Source organism: Podarcis gaigeae, assembly GCF_964106915.1.
Source record: "Podarcis gaigeae genome assembly, chromosome: 13".
In the NCBI taxonomy this organism is placed as follows: Eukaryota; Metazoa; Chordata; class Lepidosauria; order Squamata; family Lacertidae; genus Podarcis; species Podarcis gaigeae.
In genome coordinates, this window is record NC_139689.1 from 42,616,578 (window position 1) to 42,631,900 (window position 15,323).

At 47.3% G+C, this 15,323-nt stretch overlaps 1 protein-coding gene and 1 long non-coding RNA gene across 4 annotated transcripts in view; both read right to left on the reverse strand.

Moving 5' to 3' along the window:
• Positions 1-3,223, reverse strand: part of GJC1 (gap junction protein gamma 1) — a 34,822-nt gene extending 31,599 nt beyond the window's left edge. Inside the window, exon 1 of one of the 3 annotated variants that reach the window (XM_083709694.1) lies at positions 2,783-3,223. The gene's annotated coding sequence lies outside the window, so the exon portion shown is untranslated. Of the gene's footprint in view, positions 1-2,284; positions 2,714-2,782 lie in introns of those variants that run through there. The other 2 variants (XM_083709693.1, XM_083709691.1) reach the window with 2 other exon arrangements.
• Positions 3,224-8,392: 5,169 nt separating this feature from the next.
• On the reverse strand, positions 8,393-11,073 carry LOC310830315. The gene is made up of 2 exons (XR_014557576.1): positions 9,101-11,073; positions 8,393-8,482 (listed from the first exon to the last, which is right to left on the reverse strand). It is a non-coding gene; the product is annotated as an uncharacterized lncRNA (long non-coding RNA).
• Positions 11,074-15,323: the final 4,250 nt, after the last annotated feature.

Here is a 15,323-nt window from a genome sequence, read left to right on the forward strand (position 1 = left end):
AGGGTGTGGTGTGCCAAATTGGCATGGCAGGAGAGTATGGCAAATGTGGTGGGAAGATTCAAGAACAATCAAAGAAGCATTTAAACATTTCAGTTCCCTATAGTACAGCACATATGCAGAGTACGGATTGGTATCTTTTCAAAATATATTTTCCAACCAATATGGAAGATCAGAAAAACAACAACAAAGGCTTCTTTGTGTTGATGTGGAGATTAGCGTTGGTTTGTCTCAAATTAAACCTAGTATAAATGAGATTACCTGGCAAAAAGAAGCTCACACCTCTAATTAGTTTGTGTATGTACTTAAGGTACGGATATAAGAGGCTTGTTTATAATCATACTTTGGGAATGATTCATGTTCTTATGTATTATTATTATTCATTCAATTTATAGACTGCCCTTTATCAGAAGATCCCAGGGCGATGTGCAACATTAAAAACACACTGCAGAACAGATAGGTAGCCGTGTTGGTCTGCCATAGTCAAAACAAAACAAAAAATCCTTCCAGTAGCACCTTAAAGACCAACTAAGTCAGTTCTTGGTATGAGCTTTCGTGTGCATGCACACTTCTTCAGATACCTGAAGAATCTGAAGAAGTGTGCATGCACACGAAAGCTCATACCAAGAACTGACTTAGTTGGTCTTTAAGGTGCTACTGGAAGGATTTTTGTTTGTTTGTTTTGACACTGCAGAACATCAGTGATAAAAACATAATGACAGACAGCCTAATACAGTAGTAAAATAATCTTCATAACAACAGTCCACTTCTCCACACTGTCACAGGCCAGAGATTATTTCATAGCCATAGGCCAGAGTGAAGAGGAATGTTCCTGCCTGGTGCCTAAAGACTTCTTGTGATGGTGCCAGGCAAGATGCTCTGGGGAGAACATCCCACAATTGGAATGTCGCTGCCTTGTTTTACGCTTTCGGTATGTCCCATGGTCCTATTATAAAATTGTTATGCTCTATGCCAGGCATGGCCAAACTTGGCCCTCCAGCTGTTTGGGGACTACAACTCCCATCATCCCTAGCTAACAGGACCAGTGGTCAGGGATTATGGGAATTGTAGTCGCAGGTGGCGCTGTGGGTTAAACCAGAGCCTAGGACTTGCCGATCAGAAGGTCGGCGGTCCGAATCCCCATGACAGGGTGAGCTCCCGCTGCTCGGTCCCTGCTCCTGCCAACCTAGCAGTTCGAAAGCACGTCAAAGTGCAAGTAGATAAATAGGTACCGTTCCGGCGAGAAGGAAAACGGCGTTTCCGTGTGCTGCTGTGGTTCTCCATAAGCGGCTTAGTCATGCTGGCCACATGACCCGGAAGCTGTACGCCGGCTCCCTTGGCCAATAAAGCGAGATGAGCGCCGCAACCCCAGAGTTGGTCACGACTGGACCTAATGGTCAGGGTTCCCTTTACCTTTACCTTAGCCCCAAAACAGCTGGAGGGCCAAGTTTGCCTATGCCTGCTATGTATCTATCTATCTATCTATCTATCTATCTAAGCCCTGCTAGGAGTCGCTCCTTTTTGCTTTTCAATGCATTTCTTACCAATGATAATAATAATCAGTTTGGTGTGAGCCTTATTTCTGAAAGTGTGGCCCAGAGGAGAAAGTTTGAGGACCACTGCCATCCACTAGGCACAGCTTGGGGGCCCAGCTAATCACATCACCTGCGTCCTCGCTCACCTGTGGGCCCAACCTCTTCACGCTCCCTCCCTCCTACCAACTGATGCCCTCGTTTAATAAATAATAATAATAATAATTTCTTTTTCGCCATATCCTGTTTTGCGTCTAATTTTCTCGCAGCAGCCGACGGTACGGGTAGTTGGAGGAGCATGCTGTGAGCGCGCAGGCTAAAAGGTGGGCGACTTGCAGCCGCCACCCCAGCCCCTCTTTCTCCTTGCCCTCCGGCCACTCCGGGACCTTTGCCCTCGACCACCCCCCACTGCCCCCGCCTCCCCCCTCAAGGAAAGAAGCCTGGAAAGAAGCCAAGCGCCGACGAGGCCTGCCCAAGCGGCCATTCCCAAGGTGTCCCCCCTCAGCGCCTCGGCGTTTCTCCCGTGCGCCCGGCGGTCCCTTCCCGCCGCGCCTCCGCGTTTGGGCACTTACCCCAAAAAATGCCCCCCAAAAACTCACCACGAAGACCCCCACCGAGACCCTCGAAAGCTCACCTCCATGAGGAGAAGCTTCAGCCCCCTCACGTCCACATTTCAAGCCCCGCTGCCACCCCGGGACTCCCCACAAATGGAAACCCCCCGCCGCCCCCAAGAAACCTCTCCTCTCGCTCCTTACCTATTTGCGCGCGCGCTGCCCCCATAACTCGCCGCCCCGCTGGACTCACCCGCCTTCCTCAGGCCATTTCCCCTCGTGAGGGGGATGGCGGGTCCGCGGCGGGTCCTGAGGGGGCGAACCCCAGCCCCGCTCTTGGCAGCCTCTCGTGGCTGTTCAGGAGACGGCGAGCCGGATACGACCGTCGGGATTTCCCCCTCCCCTTCTCCCTCTCTCTCCACCTCCCAGGAGAAGGAGCAAAGGGAGGGGGTAGCAAAAGCATCCCGTCCCCCCTCCCTCCTCCCGCCCCCCTTGCAATATCGTCATTTATGGAGCCTCTTGCAAAAGAATGAAACGTTAAAACATTTGCAAAACCCGAATAAGTGGCTGACTTCGCTCTTCTTCTTTTCTCCTCCTTTTCCCTCCCTCGCCCGCGCACGGAGCGGCGCGACTCGCGAGCAGCGTGGCTTTTGCAAAACGCCGTGCAATTGCCTGGCACGCGCGGGGCGAATTGCAACCGACCTGCTACTATCGACGCTTCTTTTGGTTTTGCAAACTTGAAAACTCAATCGATCTACACTCATTTGCAGCAGCCGTGTTCTGGAAGGGTTTGGCCAACACGCAAAGACGCACAGGTGCAAGCATTGTCCCGTTATGATCACGGCCGACTCCTTTGCTCGTTCCATTACAGAAGAGGGGAAAAGGACGCCTTTTAAAATTGCAAACGATTATTGATATCATTGCTAGGTTTTGGATGGCAAAAAAGACGCGAGGTGAAACTTACAAAAGCTCCACCTCCTGTGCTGAGCTCCCGCCCCATATTATTGGAACTGCAAAACGCGTTTATTTGAATTGTTTCCGACCAGACAACGCAAATAAAGACGCGTTGCAATCAGTATGTCCTGCACCACTGATGCCCACAGCCAAAGACGCGCTATAATGCATCGCTCGCTCATACTGGATCTGCTACATACCTATGGAGGAGGAAAGTGTTGCTGAACAACATCTGCAGCAGCAAAATGCATCTAGAATGCCGACGCAAAACAAAAATTAAATTTGCACCTACTTCCTGTGCTTGCCTGGTGCTTTCTGAGCAATCACAGCTGTCCGATACACAGTAATTTAAACATTCAGTCCAGTATAGAGTTACAAGCACGGAATTCAAAGCACACTTTTGTTGCTGGTTTACAGCCACTGCGCACTCTACAAACCCAAAATGCTAGCACCGTGTCATCTGGAGCTTCAGCCTCAAAAGTAGAAATAACTACTCAGTAAATGTCTAATCCGCATTATGTGAAGGCAGAATGCCAATTGCCCGGAATTTGCACACTAAGATGTACAACTCTGATTTGCATCCTAAAAAGCAACTGTGCAATGTGTGGAATTTTGCATAACCTTTATGCCAGGCATAGGCAAACTTGGGCCCCCCAGATGTTTTGGAACTGCAGTTCCCATCATCCCTGATTACTGGTCCTGTTAGGGATGATGGGAGTTGTGGTCCCAAAACATCTGGAGGGCCGAGTTTGCCTATGCCTGCTCATAGCTGTCAACTTACAGATTTGAAAATAAGGGACCAGCAGCCTCGAAAATAAGGGATCAGCAGCCAAAATAAGGGATCAACAATTACTTTGATAAAATACATATTTTGTTGCGTGCAAATGGCTTTATATACCTATTAGGTCCATAAATTACTATATAGCATATATTCAACACAAAAAAGCAACAATTTGTTGCTGACAAAGAACAGCTGGACATAGAAAGGGCCCCATTACCTTCAGTGGCTTATTTAAGGGACATCATCAATAAGGGACAGCAGCGGGACATGGCGCTGAGATAAGGGACTGTCCCGCCAAATAAGGGACGCTTGACAGCTATGTGCCTGCTTAATGCTCAATGCATATTACATAGCTAAAATGCCAGCATTTCTCTGCTAAAAGCCCATTATATTTTGCATAACCATACCCATGCCCCAGCGCATGCCATTTGCATGCTCAGATACTCCACCAGTAGATTTCAGCACAGGGGAATTTTGCACACTCGCGTCCTCCCGATTTGGATTTGCAACCGACAATCCCGGGTGGCTGGCATTTAAAACGGCAGAATTCTATTCCGTAGCGTTTAGAAAAACAGTAGCTTATTAGAAACCCGAGTCCTGTTTAAATCCCTTGTTCCTTTTGCCCCCTCCTTTTGGATGCTTCACCACATCCAGCATCCCATCTTAATTTTGTCCTCTTTTCCCATACATCTTTGAACTGTGCTTATTTTGTAACATGGGTGAGTGTTGGGGTTCGCACTGGCTTGGAAGTCACACGCTCTGCCACCAAACCCCTTTCTCCAAATCCAGTTGTACTGGGGCATGTGAGCGCCAAGAGGAAAACATCCTTTGCATTCAGGAAGACTCTCTTTATAGCAGCCTTTGCCAGCCTGCTGCCCTCCAGAAGTTTTGAACTATAATTCCCATCGGTCCTGGGCCACCATAGGGCCACCATAGCCTTTCTCTGCTACCTGTCCCTTTTGCCAGGCAACTGACATCAACTCACAGCTTTCAAACTGTCTCCCGAGCTAAGGTAGGACTCAAATTCAGCCCTGAAGACAAATCCTTCAACAAATAATTATTTCCCCCCGCCCCATATCCATATCCCTATAGCCACGTGAAGTGCCTTCCTGCTATTCACCAGTTTGCCAAACTGGACATTTTTAGCTCTTTTAATCTTTTCTCATAACATCAGTCCCCGCGGCTCCGAGATCAGTCGCGCCATCGTGCACTCTTCCCTCCAGTTTGTCAATGTCGTTTTGTTAATGAAGCACTCAAAGCCCAAACCAATCACATGTTACTCTGTTCAAGCTCTGAAAAACACTCTTCTCAGCAAATCCTAGCTCAGCGCCCTATCCCAGCCTTTGCACACTTAAAAACATCTGCAGACTGCGTGGATCAAAGTCCTGGGCTGCGGGTTAGCTATCCTTGTCTTAACAGTTAAAGGTCAAAAACAAAGTCAGAATCTTTAAAAAGTCCTACAAGGTGAAGAACTAGGATTCGTTAGATTGTACAAGCAACCTAATCAGTTTTTTCTTCTGGGGCCTCCAAAGTAAGATCACAACAGTCTTGGAGGTCCATTCTCTTCTGAATCCTTTAAGACTGTAACTGCATAGATTTTGGGTTGAAAGTTGTGACCCTTGGATCACAAAGCACAGCTTGGTTTACACCATTTTCTGCTTCTGCAAGTCACGGGTTGCTGCTGATCTTGTGAAAAGCTTTAACAAAGTTATGTTCCTGAAAAACAAAACCCACATTTATGCTCCAAAGTATTTATAAGGTTATGAAACACAACTACAGCAATTTCATTCATTATTTCAGTTGTCATATGCAGCACTATTAAAAAAACAACCAACCTTGACCAATTGTCCCCAAAGGAGCAAAACATATTTACATCACCAATTTCCATTAAATTTCTTCCTTGGGGAAGAAAAGACAAAACAACAACCCTGTTTTGAAACATCTTCATTTTGTGAATAAATGTGTAGAATGCAACAGCTATACTACACCTTTGTTTTGTAATAAGGAAGCCTGTTCCAGATGCTTACCTTTTAAAAGTTATATTGGTGGGCACTTGTGGCATCTATTAACTTTATGAAAAAGTACATTTATTTTATAAAAAATATATTAAATAATACAACGGGTACACATGGGAGGTTTATAGTGGAGGTATGGATGCTGACAGATTTGCATGCTGAAAAGTAAATGGGGAATAGTATATACAGTGGTACCTCAGGTTACATACGCTTCAGGTTACATACGCTTCAGGTTACATACGCTTCAGGTTACAGACTCCGCTAACCCAGAAATAGTGCTTCAGGTTAAGAACTTTGCTTCAGGATGAGAACAGAAATCGTGCTCCGGTGGCATGGCAGCAGCAGGAGACCCCATTAGCTAAAGTGGTGCTTCAGTTTAAGAACAGTTTCAGGTTAAGTACGGACCTCCAGAACGAATTAAGTACTTAACCTGAGGTACCACTGTATATAGCATAGCATTATCAATAAATCACTAGGTTATTCTCCCTGAGAAGAACCAGGGGCCAGAAATAGTTTTCTGTCTGTGGTGGGAGGAAGAGGTGGCCGTTGGAGGTGTGTGGACATTCTGGGGTCCAATCCCAGCTGCGTTAAAATCTTGGATTTCTCTGTTGGTTTCTATGAGCGGCTCTCACTTCCATCCCTGACAACAATTAAAAATAGCTTATCAGGCCACATCTTCACTATACAGTACGTTTTTGAGGCAGTGTCACACCAATTTAAACAGTCGATGCTCACCCCCCAAAAAATCTTGGAAATGTAGTTTTAAGAGTGCTGAGGAGAACCCCTATTTCCCTCACAGACCTACAATTTCCAGAGTTACCTGAGACTACAACAGAGTTACCTAAACTGCTATTGGAACTGTAGCCTGTGAGGGGAATAGGGATCTCCGAACAACTCTCTGCACCCTCGCCAAACGATACTTCCCAGGATTCCATGACTGTTAGGTAAAGGTAAAGGGACCCCTGACCATTAGGTCCAGTCGTGGCCGACTCTGGGGTTGCGGCGCTCATCTCGCTTTATTGGCCGAGGGAGCCGGCGTACAGCTTCCGAGTCATGTGGCCAGCATGACTCAGCCGCTTCTGGCGAACCAGAGCAGCGCACGGAAATGACGTTTACCTTCCTGCCGGAGTGGTACCTATTTATCTACTTGCACTTTGACGTGATTTTGAACTGCTAGGTTGGCAGGAGCAGGGACCGAGCAACGGGAGCTCACCCCGTTGTGGGGATTCAAACCACAGACCTTCCCATCAGCAAGTCCTAGGCTCTGTGGTTTAACCCACAGCGCCACCCGCGTCCCTTCCATGACTGTTAGAATGGTACAATTAGTGCTTTAAACAAATAGTTCGGATGTGGCCTTGGTGTGAATCGGCAAATGACCTATCCAGATGAGGAGTTGATCCTCTCAAATCGCCCCCGCCTTTATTTAACCTGCCCCCCTCCTTTTAAGCACCTTTTTTATATGCCACAAAACCTCCTCTGAACAGGAGAGCTAAAACCTGCTCAGAAAGGTCGTTCTCGAAGGCAAGCGGCGAAGAGGCAGTGGAAGCCCCGTTTAATGAAATAAACCCATCATCATCGCTCGTAATAATGATGACACAAACTGAAACAGCATTTTTTTCCCCTCTCTCCCTCTCTCACACACACATAGCAGCCTGTTCCCAAGAAGCCTATATTTAGCGCAGTTCCCCAGCTTGCGCCAAGTGCTCGGGGCAGCTATCAGATCTGCGAGTTTGCTCTGCTCCAGCAAGCCAGCCTGCCATAGCAGGGGTCATTCATGACCACATGCCAGCTAGCGGCCTGGCCCCGAGCGCCAGTAGCTAACCAAAATAATTTTTAGGATTTTTAAAATTATTTTTTTAAGGTTGGGTGGTGGGGAGGCGGCAAAGAACAGCCTCAGAGGTTTGTATTTTGGACGGCGGGGGAGAGTTCAAGCTATACACAGGCAGAGGTGCCACCAGCAGCACCCTGCTGAGGCCCTGATGGTGCCATTACGTAATGCTGTTTTGCCCAATTCGGTATCACTTCATGGCCTGGAGAGGAATTATACTGGGATTCAGTTATCATGGGTCAAAGCGGTGGTTGTTGATTTTATTTCCATTGCTTGCATTTCTGTCCAACGGCGTAGTTTTCAGCGCCCAGGGTAGGTGGGGAGGATACAAATGTGCTGGTGCGCCAGCCTATTCCTTGCCGCCAGAGTGACCCCACCCCTACCAGAGCAAAGCAGGGGGAGCCTGGTTGGCCGATAGAGATATGTACCAGGCCGGACTGCACTGGGATTGCCTGCGTTGGGTCACCTGGTTCATGCCCTCACAAAAATTGTGTGCCCGGCACCATGGCCCCCCTGGCACCACCACCCCCACTTCGCCCCTGCTTCTGTCTTGGCGACATCCACGCTGACTTGGTCGCCGTGTACACAGAAGTTGGCAGACCTCCAAGGATGTGTGTGGAGTTCGTACGGAGCCCCCGGTCGTCTCACGGACTATTGACCCGTACACCACTAATCCGCTGCCACCAACCAGGTCCTCCCCGGTAAAATCACTTCAGCCTCAGTCAGGTTCTCAATTAATAAAGAAGAGTGTATTTTATTTCAGACACAAACTTTTACGGCATTCCAAACGTTGTTGCTCTTTATTTTCTTAGTCTTATTTTCCTCTCTCTATCTCTTCTACCAGAGGCAGTGAGAGATTTTACTATCTTGGGCTCCATGATCACTGCAGATGGTGACAGCAGCCACGAAATTAAAAGACATCTGCTTCTTGGGAGAAAAGCAATGACAAACCTAGACAGCATCTTAAAAAGCAGAGACATCATGTTGCCAACATGAGGTCCGTATAGTAAAAGCTATGGTTTTCCCAGTAGTGATGTATGGAAGTGAGAGCTGGATCATAAAGAAGGCTGATCGCCGAAGAATGGATGCTTTTGAATTCTGGTGCTGGAGGAGACTCTTGAGAGTCCCATGGACTGCAAGAAGTTCAAACCTCTCCATTCTGAAGGAAATCAGCCCCGAGTGCTCACTGGAAGGACAGATCCTGAAGCTGAGGCTCCAATACTTTGGCCACCTCATGAGAAGAGAAGACTCCCTGGAAAAGACCCTGATGTTGGGAAAGATGGAGGACACAAGGAGAAGGGGACGACAGAGGACGAGATGGTTGGGTAGTGTTCTTGAGGCTACCAGCATGAGTTTGACTGCAGGAGGCAGTGGAAGACAGGAGTGCCTGGCGTGCTCTGGTCCATGGGGTCACGAAGAGTCGGACACGACTAAACAACAACAATAACATCTCTTCTACCTCCCCTCACTCAAGAACCCACTGCCCTAACTGTCTTTCTATTACCAACTGCCTACCAACTGCTTCTCCAACTGCCTTTCCCAACTAGCCAACCCATTAAAACCAACCAACTACCCACCAGCAACTCCCAACAACAACTAACACAAACCTCGGGCTAAGCCCTTTTATACACAGGTGGGCTCCGCCTCCGGCTTTCCTATTGGTCTATATTTTTAACCCTATCTCTCCCCCCTGTTCAAACATTTTGGTCGCTGTGTCCACAGAAGTTGGCAGACCTCCAAGGATGTGCTCCACGGGCCTCAGGCACCAGGACCGTTGGCAGACCAGCTCTGTGCTACAAAGATGTCTGCGAACATGACCTGAAGGGTGGCAATGTCAACTGGGAGGAGGGCAGAGAGAAGAAACAGCATGGTGACGTTGCGTCCGTTTTTGGCGTCTGGGGCACTCCAGGCAACGGTGGGGCATGGAACGTCAACAGAACCAATGTGCCAGGCCAGCCCTCACCAACACCACCGGGCACAATACACAGGGTGTGGAGGGTTCATGGAGCATGTGTGCCAACTCAGTCCTGCAAGGAGAGAGCTATTAAGTTCTTGTTCATTGATTTATGCTTCTTCGTTGAATAAATTTTCAAGTTCTTTTTCTTTGCACATTTGTTTAAGTTTTTCATGATACGGACAACCCCCCAAGCCCAGCTAACCCCCTCCCCTCCCCTCGAAGCCCCATAACATCCCTGCTCCCCAGTTACTGTATTATTCGCTCTATAAGACACACTTTCCCCCTCCTAAAAAGTAAGGGGAAATGTGTGCGCGTCTTATGGAGTGAATACAGGCTTCAGCGAAAGCAACACAAAGCCTCTTGAGCGCAGCGGGAACGCTCCTCCCTCTTTACTCAAGAGACTTTACGTTGCTTTCTTGTTTTCCTCCTCTAAAAACTAGGTGCGTCTTATGGTTGGGTGCGCCTTATAGAGCGAAAAATACGGTACCTCGCAGGCCTGCTTGCACCTCACCAGCCCCACAGCCCCCTGCAGGGCCTGCTGCTGCCCAGAGTCCTCTCCAAGCCCCCATCTATTCAGGACTGAACAGGGTCCCTTTCTCCTTCTTGTTTTTATTTGGCATGGCCAGCTGGAGGGGTGGCTGGGGGCCCACTAAGCCAGAGAGTCGTAGCCTCACACGGTGGGGCGATGGCAGCCCCGTTGCCTCATTCCAACTTCCTATAATAATAACAAGAATGTTATTATTTATACCCTGCCCATTTGGCTGGGTTTCCCCAGCCATTCTGGGCAGCTTACAACAGATATAAAACATAGCAAAATATCACACATCAGAAACTTCCCACTACTTGATTATTGTAACTGGCTTTACGCGGGGCTGCCCTTGAAGCTGACCCAGAAACTCCAGGGGGTGCAGAATGCTACGGCGAGGCTCCTTACGGGGTCCTTGCCGCGGGATCACATTCATGCAGTGCTTTACCAACTGCACTGGCTCCCGGTGGAGTACAGGGTACTCTTACTCTGGAGTACAGAGTAAGGTGCTGGTTTTGACCTTTAAAGCCCTATGTGGCCCTAGAACCCTATGGGACCACCTTTCCTGGTATGCCCCGCGGAGGACCTTAAGGTCCACAAATTACAACATTTTGGAGGTCCCAGGTCACAAGGTGGTTAGATTGGTCGCAACTAGGGCCAGGGCCTTTTCAGTACTGGCCCCGACTTGGTGGAACACACTGTCTCAAGAGACTAGGGCCCTGCGGGACTTGACATCTTTCCGCAGGGCCTGCAAGACAGAGCTGTTCCACCTGGCCTTTGGTTTGGACTCAGTCTGACCCTTATGTTTCCCTCCCCTTATGGTTTTGATGAGGCTGCATTTTAAATTGCATTTTAACCTGTATTTTAAATTGGTTGGGTTTTTTGCCCTATCATGTTTTTACTGTAATTTTACTGTTGTTAGCCGCCCTGAGAATGGCTCTGGCCAGGGCGGGCGGGGTATAAATAAAATTTATTATTATTATCATTATTTGTTGTTGTTGTTGTTGTTGTTGTTGTTGTTGTTGTTTAGTCGTTTAGTCGTGTCCGACTCTTTGTGACCCCATGGACCAGAGCACGCCAGGCACTCCTGTCTTCCACTGCCTCCTGTAGTTTGGTCAAACTCATGCTGGTAGCTTCGAGAACACAATCCAACCATCTCTTCCTCTGTCGTCGCCTTCTCCCTGTGCCCTCCATCTTTCCCAACATCAGGGTCTTTCCCAGGGAGTCTTCTCTTCTCATGAGGTGGCCAAAGTATTGGAGCCTCAGCTTCACGATCTGTCCTTCCAGTGAGCACTCAGGGCTGATTTCCTTCAGAATGGATAGGTTTGATCTTCTTGCAGTCCATGAGACTCTCAAAAGTCTCATCCAGCACCATAATTTAAAAGCATCCATTCTTCGGTGATCAGCCTTCTTTATGGTCCAGCTCTCACTTCCATACATCACTACGGGGAAAACCATAGCTTTAACTATACGAACCTTTGTTGGCAAAGTGATGTCTCTGCATTTTAAGATGTTGTTGTTGTTGCTACTTCACTGTCCAGCCGGCTTGACTCCCTCCCTCGTACCCACCACAAAACGCTTCCCTCTTCCCCCCATTCCCGCCTTCTTCAACTCCCAGGAGCTGAGGAAGAGGAGGAGGAGGAGACAGCCCCTGTCTGCAATTCTCTCTTCCCTCTGCTTCTGCCAATGTTAATCCATTTCCGGCTGGCGTATGTCAACGAAGATGGGAATTTGGGCATGGCAAAGTGAGAAGCTGTGATGGCTTGGGTTTTTGCGATGACCTCAACATTTCTGGGGCAGCGAGAGGCGGCGTGGCCTGGGCTATTGCTACTAGAGTGCATCACAGCCTGGTTCCCATGCTTGGCCAAGGCATGTCCAGTCAGGACAACCCACAGGCGTGTCTGTGGACCGCACGAGCCATCGCAACGTTGGCTGAATCCCGTGGCAAACCAACCCGCCGTTGGTTCGCAAGCAGCAAGGTTAAGGCTGGCAGTTATTGAAAGTTATGAGCAAGTCGGCCGCAAGGACAGCAATTCTTTCTTAGAAGGGGGATTAAAATGAATGCTGGCAGCCACGGGGGTGCAAAGCCACGTAACAGTCGTTCCCTGTTAAATTTAGCGTCCAAGTCTCCCTGTTAAGAGGCCTTACGGGGCAGTTTCTCACGGGCAGGCAGCCATGGCATTGTGTCACCTTGGGTGGGTAATTAGCGGGAACAAATGGATCCTTCACAGTGCAATAGTCCTCGTCCCTTGTTAGAGGCACAACCCTAGTTCCTCTCCCTTTGACTCCAGCAATGGTGACAGATGTCCCAGGGTCCTTGCTTCTTGCCTTCTCATTCCCTCCCCGACAGCACTTGCACCCTAAGCCAATGTGGCAAATAAGCGTAAGAACTCCTGACATCCGCAGCCTTCGGATCCTGCCTTCCTCGCTCGCTCAGCACAAAACTGCAGGGAATTAGACACCTCTTTGAGAACAAAGGGGACCCTAATCATCCGAGTGTCCTGGAAACAGTGGAGGAATAAAGGGCTGGGCTCAGCAGCACAGCAAAAATGTCAAACAAGGTCCTACAATCCCGAAGAAAATAAACTTACGTTTGTTGATTGCTTTCTTCAGTGCTTATCCTGGGTCCTTCAGGTCTGTAATAAAATTAACTGATTTGTGTGTATGGACCCAAAAGGTCGTTCAGGTCTGCAATAAAATTAACTGTTTTGTGTGAATGGGACACAATAATCTAGACAACCTGATTATTCAGCATTCATCCCGATACATCTGAAGGGAAACCGGACAACATTGACTATTTATTGAGCATTCATTCTGATTTGTTTGTGGGGAGGGTTGATGATGTGTCAAAGCAAGTGTTACCCCCACTTTCCTATTATTGTTGTTGTCGTTATTATTATTATTATTATTATTATTATTATTATTATTATTATTATTATTATTATTTCCCAGAAGGCCCCCTCAACACAACTCGTAACAGTATCCATCTGTAAAACACTTTCTCGCTAAGTGATCCATGAGTTAGCATAAATCTTTTGCAACTGATCTGTGGTTCTCTGGAGAATTTGTAAATGAAAGAAAGCCTTTAAACATGACCGTCAAAATCCATAACATGGATCTCTCATGATAGGTACGACCAGGGCTTCTTTTTTCCAGCCGGAACTCGCCAAAATTCAGTTCTGACACATCTCAGGTGGGCACTGTTGCCATTCTAAGAGAAGAAGGGAGGCGTTCATTGTGAGTTCCAGCACCTCCTTTTCTAGAACAATAGCACTGGGTGCAACAGGTAGAATTCAAAAGGTGAACTTTTCTTACCGCTGCCTCACCAGTTAACATTTTGAGTTCAATGCCCATCAAATTCATTGATACAAAACACATGTTAAAGGTAAAATGACCCTGCTTCAATTCCGGTATCTCCAGTTAAACGTTTCAGGTAGCACATGAATTTGACCTTTGAAGAGTTAGTAAGTAAACCATGTTTAACTTACCAAATGTGTTTGTCTCTTTCTATGCGGCCTAGGACCCACGTACCTAAGGGACCGCGTCTCCTGGTATGCCCCGCGGAGGACCTTAAGGTCCACAAATGACAACACTTTGGAGGTCCCAAGTCGCAAGGTGGTTAGATTGGTCTCAACGAGGGCCAGGGCCTTTTCAGTACTGGCCCCGACTTGGTGGAACGTTCTGTCACAAAAGACCAGGGCCCTGTGGGACTTGACATCTTTCCGCAGGGCCTGCAAGACAGAGCTGTTCTGCCTGGCCTTTGGTTTGGACTCAGTCTCACCCTTATGTTTCCCAAAAATGGTTTTGATCTATGGGCTACTTTTAAAATGAGGCTGCAATTTAAATTGCATTTTAACCTGTATTTTAAATTGGCCCCCCCCATTATGTTTTTATTGTAATTTTACTGGTGTTAGCTGCCCTGAGCCCGGCTCTGACCGGGGAGGGCGGGATATAAATAAAATTTAATAATAATTTATTAAACAAATAATAAATTAAATTAAATTAAATAATAATTTAAATAAAATAAATAAAATGATGATGATGATGCTAAGGGAAGTGGGAAACTTTGAGAGCAACGTAGAAGGGGATATTGTTAGTTGTAGGTTCAGGTTTTAGGATAAAATGTGTGTCTGTTATCCTAAAAAAAAAAAAAAAGAGGAGGAAAGACCAAACCATCTAATCACTGGTAAACCCATGGGATTACTCAATGATGTAAATTAGCAACAGGTGAAAGAGATGATAAAAGGGGCACTTGTTTACTCTGGGCATAGTTAACCTATGCGATTCACGGCCACAGGTTGTAAGGGCGATATTTTCCCAGTGACAGACATCAACAGACATCAACAGCAAGGTATGGCGATGACGCAATAGTGGGCCTGCAAAAACTTTCCCAGCTGACCTTTCAGGTGTAGCTAGGGTCATGTGCAGGAAGGTGAGGGTGGGACCACCTGCTTTTTCGCACTGTCTCCCATTGTGGGGAACTTGATGATGGGAAACAGAGCCAGGAAACGGTGCTGTGAAAGGAAATCAGGATGCTCAGCAAGGGGTCAGGGAGCTCCCAACAAAATCTAGCCTGGCAACAGCAGCCAGCGCAGAACGAATCAATCCTTGCCCTCTCTGCGGTGTTTAATTTACAAAAACGAGGAGGTGGTGGGGCTCAAAGCCTGCCAGGAAACCCCACCTTAGGGGCTCCCTGTGGGCCATTTGTTTCAGTTGAATGCTTTTAATATGCGCAGTGGCTTACATTTAAAAAATATTGAATGTAAAACAAAAGATTTGTGTTTCCTCTTCTGATGCTTTTCCTCCCTTGATTTTTCTGTTCTTGGACTCTGTGCTCCATCACCCGCTGTTAAAATTCCCCTCCTTCCCTTCTACCCCTGTGTATTTTGTGAGATAAACATTTGTTTTACTCACAAGTAAATTACACAGGTCCAGGAGTGCTTGAGGGCAAAGGGTTCAATGGTATTCTGCCATCATAATGGCTGAACATGTCTAATCTTTGTAAAATGAAGACGAAATTCCCAACTGTCTGAAATTTGGCAGGAAATGTGAATGGTATTAAATAGCCAAATGTTTGTTTGTTTGTTTGTTAAATAATAAATACAATAACTGTGATGCAATGGCCGAAAGCAATTTAAATATTCTGTTAGCACCCATAACAGACCTTCCCTTTTGCTGCTTT